The sequence below is a fragment of the Perognathus longimembris genome, chromosome 8, assembly GCF_023159225.1.
Source record: "Perognathus longimembris pacificus isolate PPM17 chromosome 8, ASM2315922v1, whole genome shotgun sequence".
Taxonomy (NCBI): domain Eukaryota; kingdom Metazoa; phylum Chordata; class Mammalia; order Rodentia; family Heteromyidae; genus Perognathus; species Perognathus longimembris.
The window spans coordinates 58,225,665-58,238,603 of record NC_063168.1 but is presented as its reverse complement, the minus strand read 5'-3'; the positions used below and the strand labels follow the sequence as shown (position 1 = coordinate 58,238,603).

Sequence of the window (12,939 nt, the reverse complement as noted above, 5' to 3'; positions counted from 1 at the left end):
TTACCCTTTACCCCAGAAAATGTCCCCTTGATGTTGGAAGAGGACAGAACTAAAATGAATATCAAATCTGAGACAGGATGGAGGCAGACTCTCTTGAAGACAAGCCACATGCAGAAGGGTCAGGGAAATCAGGGCTGCAGGGGGACACTTGAAGTCTACTTGTGGACTTGCTTTAACAGAGGCTGCCATGTAAAGATGAAGTTCCTTTGATCCCCTTGCTGGTTGGAGAATGGGACCTCATCTCTATATGGCAAGACTGAATTACAACAAAGAGAAGGTCTTCCAGCTGGCAGACATCCTCAGCCATGACCACTTCCAGCTCTTCCCACTGCCTGCTCTCAGGCTAGTACCCCCGCTCCAGAGTTAATCTGGAAGGAGGCAGAGTATAGACATTGACCATCTGTGCTTTTCCAGGGTCCACCCATGTTCCTCTGGAAACCACCCTCCCTCATTCTTTACCTAACAAGGTTAGGTGTCTACCTCTGTCTGAGCTCCAAAATGTGCACACAATCCAATTCTGGGACTTTTTTTTTAAGAATTCTTAGGAAAACAAGAGCTCTTTTTCAGTTGAATTTGAAGCTGGAAGGAAGTAAACAAAAACTGCTGGAAGCTAGCACTTGGAAACAGCTGTCTGAAAAGAACATCAACTTGGAACTGAGAAAGAGAGAGAGAGAGAGAATCACTTTGTCCAACAGTTCCTGAAGCACAAGCCACTCTCAGTAGCTCCTCCTTGTACATTAGAGATGTATGAATCAACTCCTCTGTGCTTTAGAGCATATAACTTAGATGTTTACAATTCTGGACAAAGAAGTCCAAGCAATACAGAGAAGCGAAGTCAATGATGTTGGCCTCACCTTTTGTTAAAGCTTAGGGTTAAATAATAGTTCTTGACATAGACTGCTCCTCAAGCTTCTTCTTAAGAGCCTTGCTCATGTTAATCATAACCAAGATTCCCTAGGCACAATGAGTTATGTCCTTGAGTTTCAGGTGACCCCTCATGCTTTCCACATTTGTTCAGTCTGTGTGTCTATGCTTCTTCCTGCCTTCTTGCTATGAAGCCTAGGTTCCCCAAATTTCTCTGGACTCTTGCTCTTTGGACTTCCCCAAACTGACCTTTGATTGATCAGGGTCTGGACTAATTGGGAACTTTGGACACTTTCTGGATGCCACTGAAGTGTCTCTTGTGCAGCTAGTTCCATCCTTTCTACCAAGAACAAGGATGTTAAGCCATGAAGACTGAGAGCTACCCCTAAAGACTTGACAATGGGACTTAGAAACATATCCAAGTAGGAACTGAGAGGGGACCAATCAGAAGAGCGAGGAATCTGTGAACCAAATCATTAAAGTCAGACTCTGTGAAATGATATTGTCTAGCCTAGAAAAGAGGAGCTAAAAGGAGAGACATGATGTCTTTCTGCAAATATTTGCAGGATTGTCATATAAGACTAAAGCCAATAGTGAAAGCCCCAGAGATAAATCTGGGTCAGTTTGGACTGGTTTTGTGCATTTGACAGTTGCACTTGACTTTAATGAGGACATCTTTAACATCCTTACAGTGTCTCTAATGCCTATGAGAGTGCAGGTCAACAAACAACCAGGTATGGGTTGCTGGGAATAGCACCTGGGATCGGGGGGAGGAGTCTGAGAGTCTGGAGTGGGCTTGGGTGAACATTAGGCAACACATCCATTGCCCAGAAATGGAGCAAACTCTCAAACCCCAGAATCCTAGGAGCAAAAAGCTTTTCCCACCAACTAAACTCAGTTCCAGAGAACTAAACTATTTCCTCATTGGGGGACAGAGGGATAGCCCACCGTGCCAAATCAGGAGGCAGCCGTCTTCATAACACTGATGGGAAATGGGAACCCAAGTTTAATAATGGTAAATCTATCAAAACCAAACGGACATAGCTCACATCCTGTGGGCAATAAACATCCACAGGTGAAATTTTATGAGGTTTTAAAGGGAACTTTATGAGCTTTGAGGGAGCCTTAGTATAAACTGAAACCAGCCATGGAAAAACAATATAATGTGAACTGTGGAAAGCAATATCTGAAAATTCCTGTCACCATTACCAAACCAAAGAAACTGCCAGGGAACAAGAGAACTATGCCAGGCTTTCTACATCTTTTTTTTCATGATTTCTGGAGAAGGAGACTCTGTCACCAGCAACATTTTCAGCTCGCTGAAAATTAAGGCTATTAAAGTTCTCCTGTTTCTTCTGTAGCACCTAGCACAATGCAGGTACGCACTTGTAAAAGATTGGGGGGGGGGGTAACATTTAAAAGAACTTCCACAGGAAGTTCTTGCTCTTCTGGCGACTTTTCGTAACCCAGGTAAAAAACTTGAGTGCTAAGAAGCTGTCCTAAGCTCACATAGCTAATAAATGACAGAGTACAGATTTGAACCAATATCTCTCTGTCCCAAGAGCCCAAGTCCTTTGGATCATATTTATAACTGCCAGGCTTATAGATTTCATAATCCAGTGCTGATTCAAAACACTCCAGAGGACCCTGAGTCAATTGTCAGCATTTGAGTAAGAGGGTATTATTTAAAATGGAGACAGTTCTAGTGTCCACAGCCCCAAACAATAGGACATAATGCCATAATCTCAGAATAAAGATAACAATTGAGCTATATGAAATATTCCACTTTTTGACACAGATGTACTTACACATATACCTATAAAAATGTTGTCAATGAAAGGCACCCCGTTGGGTCTTAAAATATCCACAATGGTTGGGGTCTGGTAGCTCATGTCTGTAATCCTAACTACATAAGAGGTTGAGATTTGAGGATCCTGGTTTAAAGCTAGCCCGGGAAGACAAATCTAAGAGATTCATATCTCCCAATAACAAGCAAAAACCCAGAAGTAGTAGTGTTTTTAAAGTGATTAAGCAGAAGCCTGGCACTGAGTTCAAGATCTAGTACTGGCACAAAAAATTTTAAATAAGAAAAAAGAATGGCTACTGTGTTCCTTTGCCCCAGGGAGCACAGTATGATGGCTTAATGTCTGCCCCTAAGCAAGTACTTATAACTTGCTGTTGAAGGATATTATTTCCTATTTTCTGTTAGGTCCTCTAAAAAGGTTTTCCTATTATAGATTCTTTCCTGGGTATCTTGTTGAATTATATTTATGATTGAATAAAAACTGAACCAGGCCACCATTTCTCATTTCTACTCCAGGGCAGCAAGATACAGCTTCATTTTTTGTAAGGAAAGAAATTCCACCACTGCGCATCTGGTCTAGAACCTTGTCCTTGGGGATTCTTTCAGAATGGAGTCAGAAAGAGCCATGCAACCTTAGGAGGTTAGAGAGAGCAGCTTGGTCAGGATCATAGAGTGCAAGAATTCCATCTTCTGATCCCAGCTGTTTGACTGTTTACCTGGGGAAATTCTCTGGTCTTCTCCAATCTCAGTTGTTTCATATACCAGAGGAAGGGAATAGTGCCAAAACTGTTAGATGATGTTTCCAGCTTTGACAACGCATGCTTCACTTCCATCTGGTTGATACCAGCTCCTCCCCCATGAAGGTTCCTTTTGTTTGGGAAAAACTTGAATCAGGGGACGGATTCAGTGACAAGCTGGCTCTTGAGGAAGACGCAGTAACATGATCATGCAGCTGTTCAGTGATTCTGCATGTGTAGGACCACTTCAGGGTGGAATGTCAAAGTTTACCAGACATTATCTTGGACCAAGTCTCCTTTTTCCGTAAGGCCAAATCATTCCCCTCAAAAGCATTACTAATTGTGTGCATCCACCAGATGCTAGAAGGCCCTAGCTGGGAGGCTGAGGACCCGTGCTGGGGGTCACCCACCTCACTGGGATTTCTTTTTGGCTCTGGTTACATTGGAAGACCTGGTAAGAAGCCAACTTATGCCCTGGAATAAATGACTTGTCAAGTCACCAGCCATCACCCTAGGAGGAACTTGTAGCCCCACTTAGCCTTTCATTTGTCTTCTTGCCTCAAAGCCTACCTCACTGAGGAAAAGGTTAAGTTACATGATCCAAGTTTTAAAACAAATCGAAAAGACATCCTTGTCCTTCAGTTTCAGAACAGTTGCTCTCTGGCACCTATCAGAGCAGGACGATTCAGTTGTCATCTAAAGACAGAAAAGGAAAGGCAAGAGCCAGCAGACTAGCTGCTGCTGGAATGACTTTGCTAGCTTTTCCACGAACAGATCAAAAACTTCCTGAGCAGTTATGCTTCAGCAAGGGAATGACATACGTAGCAGGCAGGAGACTCCTACAAAGAGAGAAGGCTTGGCAGAAGCGTGTGAGGATTGTACAGGCACGGCCCTGATCAGTGCTGGAAATTTCTACCCCCACATAAATATCCTGAGATGGGATTTGACTTTCCTCTGAAAACATCTAGGATGGTCCCCCCCCAACATCTATTAGCCATCGTAGCCTGGTTTGGGTAAGGTTCCCAGACCTTGTGGTATCCTTTTCTTAATAGAGATATAGAGGATGGAGCCCAGTTTGCATCTCTTTCCCCTTGGCTATACCTTTCCATATTATCCCTGCTGAAGGCAAAGGACTTAGAAGAACTAAAGCAGAATAGAAAATGAGTCTTGGAGAAGGAGAAGGGAAAGACCATGAAGGAAAAGTTAGCAAAGGTCATGTAAGACCATGGAAGCCATATCTCAGAGAACAAAAGGAATATGAATTGATTTAAGATAGGCCTTCAGGGGGTGATTGCAAACAAGTCTGGAGAGCAAGAAAGACACTCAGGTCCTCAGAGAAGCTGACTTGGCAAAATGAATGTCCAGTCACTTTTCTACTGCTATGACAGAATACCTAAGCAACATTAAAGGGAAAATTGATTTATTTTGCACAATTCCAAGACTGAGTAGTTTAATACTAAAGTATCAACATCTGGTGAGGATCTTAATACATAATTATATGGAGAAGGATATCGCATCACAATAGAGATGGAGTGTAACAAATTCTCTATTCCTCTTCAAATAACAGCACTAATATCACCCTTATGACATCTGACAGCTAGCCTTCTACAAAGCCTGCCTCCAAATACCATTATATATGAATTTAGAGTTGGTTTCCAATATTTAAACGTTGATGTTCATGCCTGCATCTTGAGTATGTAAACAAACCTATGTGCTTTCCAATTATAGCGTACATGACCTCAGGAGTGTCTCAGCCTCTGTTGTCAGCTCCCATGGAACTCAAACTACAGCACTCTACAGAAATTCCGGAGAGTAGGAGAGGAAGAACACTGCTCACAGGCTACAGGGGCCTTCTGAAGTCAAGCTTAACTCTCAGAGAACCCAGAGAAATGGGTTCTCACTGGCTCTGTCATCAGAAATATGAAGATGGAAAAAGCCACCAAAAGCCACCAAGAAGGACAGTTGGGAGAGAGAAAAAGAGGGGAATACAGGTATGATAGGGAGAGTTGGGTGGGATGTAGAGAGGACCTAATACCCACATGGAATTCAGGCCCTCTAAGAAAAAAACAACAACACTGGTGGCTTGTTATATGAAGAGTGATAATTTGTTTCTATCAGTTTGATTAGAGAAAGGAATGCTTAAGAGACTAGTAGAGTATACCTCTGGGAGTGTTTGTTTGGCATTTCTAAAGACAATGAGACTATGAAAGGCTCTGGCCCAATGAGTGGTTTAATTCCTTAATGGATTCTTTATAAGATGGCATCATTGGGAGATGGTGAAAAGTAGGAGGTAGGACCTCATTGGAGGAAGTAGATTATTGGGGCATCCATTTGGGCTATATCTTGCCCTAGTCCCTTCCTGTATTCCCCCTCCTCTCTGCTTCCTATTTGCTATGAGCTGAATGTCTTTCCTTTACCATGCTTGTGCTCCTGTTGCCATGATGTTCTGTTCAGGGTAAGTGGCCATGGACTGACCCTGTGACCCTCTAAAACAGAGTCAAAACAAATGTTTCCTCCTTTAAGTTGTTTATGTCAGATTGTCAAAGTAATGGAAGAAGAATGGAGACAGTGGAAGGGCAAAGGATGCCTTCTTTTTTAAGGACCACCTAAGCCCATCCATCTAACCACTGACTTGATAACCACAAAGGCTGTTTTCTTGATCCCATTGGTACATGTCTACAACATTGAATACAAAAGTGTGTCAGCATCACAGAACTAAAGACCAATTCTGTGTCCTCGTTTTTACCAGTGAAGACACAGAGGTCACTGTAAGAGCTGGAAGTGTAACCACAAGTGGAGTCACTGACCTTCCCAAGTCCTCCATCAATCTCTATGAAAGCCACTAGAATGATACATGTCTGTGCTCCCACTTTGGGAATCTGAGAGTCTTCTGTGTTATTGATTGGTCCTTCTACCATACAGAGACTCTCAACTATGCCTCTTGCTTACAGGAATCTATTATCTTCTCCAGTAGTAGCACTGAAATCAGGAATCAGGAGTGCATCATTCTCTGCCTGCTGCTGGAGGCCATTTGGCTGCCATTATTGCTGCCAGCTTTGGATACCCTTTGACAATCCTCGCCCCCCCCCCCCCACCAAGAGTATAGACTCCCTATCTCCTTTCAGTGCAGCTTATGTGAGATTAAGGGAAAGCTGAGTACACTGTAGACTGTCTCCAAGCCCTGTCCCAAATGTTCCTGCACATTTACAGACACATAGAGGGCAGTGATGATCATGTATGAGGACTGGCTATCTTTGCCCTGATGAAATGATAAAACTCCCTTGGAAATGGAAAACATGGGTTTCCAAGACAAGGTCTACTTCTCAAGTTAACAGCTTCTGTCATTTTGTTTGAGAACAAGTTAAAGGTTAAGAGTATCTGTTCAATAGAGGGTCAAAAAGATCATTTAAAACAGGTTCCACTGAAACAAGACTCTATATGAATCCAAGTGGAAAATTAGAAATGAGACTTATGAAGAAGATTTCAGAAGAGGAACCAGTCTGTTAGAGGGAGCTAAACCACCTACTCCCTTGCTGTAGAGAATCAATGGTTGTCCAGTGGCCTGTAAACCAGGACAGAAACCAGGCAGGAGGGTTTAACCCACACTCTTGGTTTCAAGAAAGCCTAACCTTTGAAGTTAGGCCTCTCTCTCTCTCTCTCTCTCTCTCTCTCTCTCTCTCTCTCTCTCTCTCTCTCTCTCTCTCTCCCTCCCCCTCCCCCTCCCCCTCCCTCTCCCTCTCTCTTTGTTTGTTTCTTGGCCAAGGATGCTTGTCTATCATCTGAGCCACAGTTCTACTTCTGGTTTTTGGGTAGTTAATTAAGTATAAGAGTCTCACAGACTTTTCTGCCTGGGCTAAATTCAAACCACAATCCTCAGATTTCAGCCTCCTGAGTAACTAGGATTACAGGCATGAGTTACCCTTTGTAGTGGCTCCAGTTCTTCCACTGAGCCTCTCTGGGTTCTTTTTGAACCCTAAATCACTTTTTAAAAACTTCTTCTGAGCCAAGCACCCAGATTAGGGATTAAGAAGGCTATGAAGACAAACCAGGGGATGGGGCCATCTTGAGTGAGGGCACCGCCTGTGGCGGGCGGGGCCGGCTCTCCAGAGCTACAGTTTACGACTGAAGGAATGAACGTTGCCGGGGACCAGGAAACGATGCAGAGCCTTCTTCCAGATTAGTCTTATGATCTCACCTAAAGGGTCTCGAGTCCGCTCTCTGAAGCAGAGTGACACTCGCGGAACATTCCAGAACTACATTTCCCGGCAGCGGTGCATGAAGCAGCTTCAGGCGTGGTCTTTTCCCAGCATTCCCTGTTTACTTCCGGGTTTCTAATACAGAAGGGAGACCGCCAGACCAGAAAAGGGATCTCGGGTACCTTTCCCGAGCTTGAGACCCAGCGCTCCCCTCCTGGCTCCCCGCAGACCTTCATCCTCGCCATGGCCGAGCTGATCCAAAAGAAGCTGCAGGGAGAAGTGGAGAAATACCAGCAGCTACAGAAAGACTTGTGTAAGTCCATGTCAGGAAGGCAGAAGCTTGAGGCACAACTAACAGAAAATAACATCGTGAAGGAGGAGCTGGCCCTGCTAGATGGGTCCAATGTGGTCTTTAAACTACTGGGTCCAGTGCTGGTCAAACAGGAGCTGGGAGAGGCCCGGGCCACCGTGGGAACGAGGCTGGACTATATCACAGATAAGCGATATGAATCCCAGCTTCGAGACCTTGAGCGGCAGTCCGAACAACAGAGGGAGACTAGCCCAGCTTCAGCAGGAGTTTCAACAGGCCCAGGCAGCAAAGGCAGGAGCTCCTGGGAAGGCCTGACCCCCATAGTGGGGGGAGGGGAAGGGTGGGATGGGAATGAGGCAGCTTCTAGGGTCTATATTATAGTAGCTAATAAAATGCTAAAACACTTGGAAAAAAAACAAACAGGGGATGGGCTTCATCCTCACAGAACCAATGTCAAAAGAAGTCAAACTGCCTACAAATCAACCTTCTTTCCTTCCTTCCTTCTCTCTTTATTTCTTTCCTTCTCTTTCTTCCTTTCTTTCCTTTCCTTCTCTTTCTTTCTTTTCCTTCTTGGACACAGGAGAGAGGGACTTGTGCTTGTTGCCTAGCATGACCTTTGACTAAGCCACGACTCTAGCCTCATCTTTCCATGTTTACTTTTGAATGGGATCTTGTTTTCTGCCTGAGTATATCCTAGACACGGATTCGCCTATTTTAGACTTCTTTCATTGATGGGAGGACAGGCTACCATGTTCAGCTTCCCTCTATTGCAGTAGAGTCTTGGAGCCATGATTCCCCATCTCATCTTCTCATGAACTGTAAAAGGACAGGCATATACTAAGACTGTGCCCAGCTATTGGTTACAAAGGGATTTAATGAACTTTTCTGACTTGGCTTGTCTGGAACTACAACCTTCCCTTTCTCAGCCTCCTAAATATCTAGGATTATAGGCATGAGACACTGTTCTCCTATATAGAAAGCTTTGTAAAATTCTCCAGCATTCTACCCCCATTTGACAGAGAAGCCTACTTCCCCAGGAGTTCAGCTCCAAGAGGAATCAGAGCCATCTCTAGTACAAGCCTGTGTCACTGAGTTCAGTCTGGAACCCTGTCATGTCCTGGTCCACAACTGTTCACTGAGTAGTACCCTAAAACCAGATGTGAATGGTGGCTGGTTCCTGGCCCTAGAGAGGCATGCCTGGTCCAGGTTTCTAGTTAGCTCAAGAGGGGAGAATCTGTGCAGCCTGCAACGCATCATGTCTTTAGCATCCCCCTGAAAGGCACAGGGCCTTTCTTTTTGTCTATGGCCTTTCTTAATGTCATTGGATAAGGGTATGGAATGGACCCCCGGGGGAGGCTTTAAAAATTGAAAGCCAGTCCTGGCCAGGGCCCTCACCGGATAGTGAGAGAACACAGAGGAAACAGAAGTGCTTGTGTTAACAGAATGTCATTTCCCAACATGATTCAGGACCAACGCTGAGGCAGGAAAAGGAGAGCAAATGCCTTCCCATTCATCACATTGGACGAGGTTATTTTTAGAGCAGCACCAGCTCAGCTCTGGGCTGTAAGGCCCTGCCTTGGAAGGAAATGTCTGGGCTGATAGGAGTGGAAACCAGGCTGTATGCAAGGATTCATCTTTGCATGTGTGTGTGTGCATGTGAGTATGTGTATCTGTCTGTGTTAGTATGTACAAAAGGGAGGGACAGACAACATCCGTCCTCCCAAACTCTACAACCTTGAGCCTAGTTTCCTATTCTAGGCAGGGAGGTAGTTATTTGGAGAACTACCAGGGGAGAAGAAAGGGATCCCTCTTTATCTGGAACTGAAGTGGCTCTGAGCCTAGTAACAGCCTCCTGGTACCCCCTGAGGTCTACCCTACTAGGCTGTCTCTTGGGTGAGGACTAAGTGTTCTTGCCCTATAGTCAGACTGCAGTGTCATTAGTCTTCAAATACCTGGCCAGCTGGAAGTCTTGTTGCCTGGGTGCCACAGGTGAGCAGGCTCTGGAATTGCATCTGCCCCTCAGTACCAATATTCTAAAAGGCAAGCCCCTCTTGTCATGGAAAGAGTCTCTTTTTCAGAGGAGAGATTTCCCTTTGATCCTAGCCATATTTGGCCCACTCTTCTCTATCAATGGAAAGGAAAGGGAGACCTGAGGTTGAACTCAGCCCTGAGGTAAGGTTGGGCTCTGGATGTGATCCTAAGTAGTGATTTTTTTTTCTTGTCCCTTTGTATTTAATACTCTGCCCTTCCAACTCTACATCTGTAGATAGCTCAGCTCCATAAAAGATGCAAAACTACTCAGGCTGACTTAACAGAAAGCAAGCACAGTCTGGGATGGGGCTACCTCCTCTTTCTTTCCAAAGGCTTGCTAGCTATGTTTCAAGGTCTATGGGGAAGGCGTGCCATTTATACTGGATGGGTCTGTAAGGGCCTCAGTGTTGACTCATGTTCCATTAATAGCTGAACTCTCTCTGAGATTCTAGCCAGTCTCCTTACGGGCAAGGAAGGTTGAGATGACTTCCTGCCCAGTCATTAGATGGATTCCCACAAACAACAACGAGTGGTCAGACATCCCACAGCAGCAAGGCAAAGCTTCTGCCTCCTCCCAGGAAAGCAGAAAAGGCTCTCATGAAGACCTGTTGAAGCGAGCCACTGGCTCAGTTATGAGCATAAGTCCCTCTGCAGATCCAAGAGATGGATGGATTATCTATTTTGTACCAGAACTTGTGGAGGACAGGGCATAGATGGATATAAAAGGAACAAATGCAGAGACCTGTGGGTCATCTTTATTTTCATCTTTTCTTCTGAAGAGTTATTGCACACAAGGCCTGTGAGTCAACAGTCTCTCTGGAAAATGCATTTGAGAGCCATTGGGATCACCTGTAAAATAGGCAGGCAGGTGTAAGGAGGCAGTAGCGTAGAAAGCCAAGGACTTCCAAGGACTCAGGTGACATCCATTGCAACCTCAACTGACTTTAACCAAATGATCTTGAGGCCTTCCAAAACACAAAGGAGGGCTTCTAGCAAAACACTGCCTAGAGAAATTAGTACTGGTAGGAGCCAAGAGATAAGTAGAATAATAATGGCTAACAGTTACTAATATCCCACCAAATGCCAGGCATTGTACACATCTTTTTACCAGCCCCCCCCCCCCCACGTACCATTTCTACAATTCACAAATGTCAAAATTGATGCTCAAAGGTTAAACCAATTATTCATGATCGCCAAATGGCAAAGGTAGGCTTCAACTTAAATCTTTCTGATACTAAAGCTCAGGCATTTTCTTCTACACCATATCCTCTCAGCAGACCAAGAAAATGTTTGCTTAGTTTTCGTATATCAAAAAAGGCTGTTTAAATTTTTCCCTTTTCTGTACTTCATTTTTTTCCTTTTCTATAGCATCATTTATTACTATATTAAAAAAAGCAGAAACTATGTCCACATTGAGCTGTGCTAGTAAAAAAAAAAAAAAGGAATAATAATGGTAAAGTGCCTGGCCCCTATGCCACCAAACCAGTCTTGCACAAGAAAGGACTGGATAAAGGAAAAGAGCCAATGTATTTTGATGTAGTAGAAGACATAGAAATCAATAGTGTAACAAAGTGATCTGAAAAAGGTAAATAAAAAATCTGAATGAAAAAAAAAAGAAAGGACTGGATGATCTCATCTGTAGGCTTCTGTCTGTGTTAGAGAGTTAGATGCCAGCCTACTTCTTTCTTTGCCCCTGAAACCAGCGCGCTCCCTGCTCCTCTTTCTTTCAAAGCCCTGTACTGGTTTATACTTGAAGGCCTCTGGGAAGATCAGATTGTTTGTTCAGGTTCCTCAGGAGACTTGGGGTGAGATAAGTGGAGGCACCAGTGTGCATTCCATTCCCTCTGCTAAATTTCCCTCTCTCCTTTTCCCTTTGGCATGTCCTAATACTTTCAAAAGCCATTCACTGCCTCCACATCATTATCTTTTCTACTCTGCTCTTTGTAGTCACTCTCCTTCATATCTCTTTTTCCATCTCCCTCTGACCGCTGTGCCTTTCTATTCTTCAACTTGATAACCAGGTGTCTATCAGCTAGGAGACACCCAGATGATTTTAGTCACCTTGCCACAGACTACACCATCTTCCTGAAACCATGACACCATGTATGGGAGTCCCATAGTGCTGGTAAACATGGCCATTCACTTGACACCTATTATCAAGCTGCCTCAATAGGAAACTTATTCACAAATGGGAATTCTTAGACAAAGCCTTCATGGAGAGAGTTCTCTGAGAAGGACTGTGGCTGTAGGAGATAATTATGTGAGCTCACATTTTTTTATTTTTGCTCTTTTTTCTCCTCATTGGTACCTTAGTTAATGATGATACTTTTTTATGAAAAAGGCCAGGAAAGAGTCTCAGAGACACAGGGTGTTGGCAGCATTCCAGAATACTCTTTTCCATTCCAGTACTCTTTTCTTGCTTCCATTCATAAAAAGGTCTATTTTAGGGGAACGTTTTCCAGTAAACTACTCAGACTTATCACCCTCAAATATCAGTTTCCTATAGACCCAAGAGACTTGGAAACTAAGTTGGCAAGCTTTACTGCACACTAAGTACCAATAATTTCTTGCTCTTGGTTGGTGGGTGAATGACAATTGAAAAGGACTTCCAGAATAAGTAGAGATGGTATCTGGATGCATTTATTTTTAGGTTAAAAGCATCTTATCCTATTCCTAGTTCATCCTCTGACTACATAATTCTTAGTGTGTGTGTGTGTGTGTGTGTGTGTGTGTGTGTGTTGTTTTCCCACACTGACAAGACAGGCTTCTAACATGAAGGACCCAATATATAATTGGGAAAAGAAAATGCTATGTAAATAATATTAGATATCCCCCTGCTGTTTGCTTGACAGCAGTTCACTTGGAAGGTTCAAAATCCTTTTGATCTTAGATGAGAAGGACCAGCTGCTGAGAGATAGACTCTGATTTAATCCAGAGTTAACCTTCCAAAAGATCTCTGCAGATAATTTGTGATGCTTCTTTGTAGTCTAAATCTAG

General features: G+C 43.9%; 1 pseudogene; it reads left to right on the top strand.

The window, feature by feature from the left end:
• Positions 1 to 7,554: 7,554 nt before the first annotated feature.
• On the top strand, positions 7,555 to 8,226 carry LOC125356920 (annotated as a pseudogene).
• Positions 8,227 to 12,939: the final 4,713 nt, after the last annotated feature.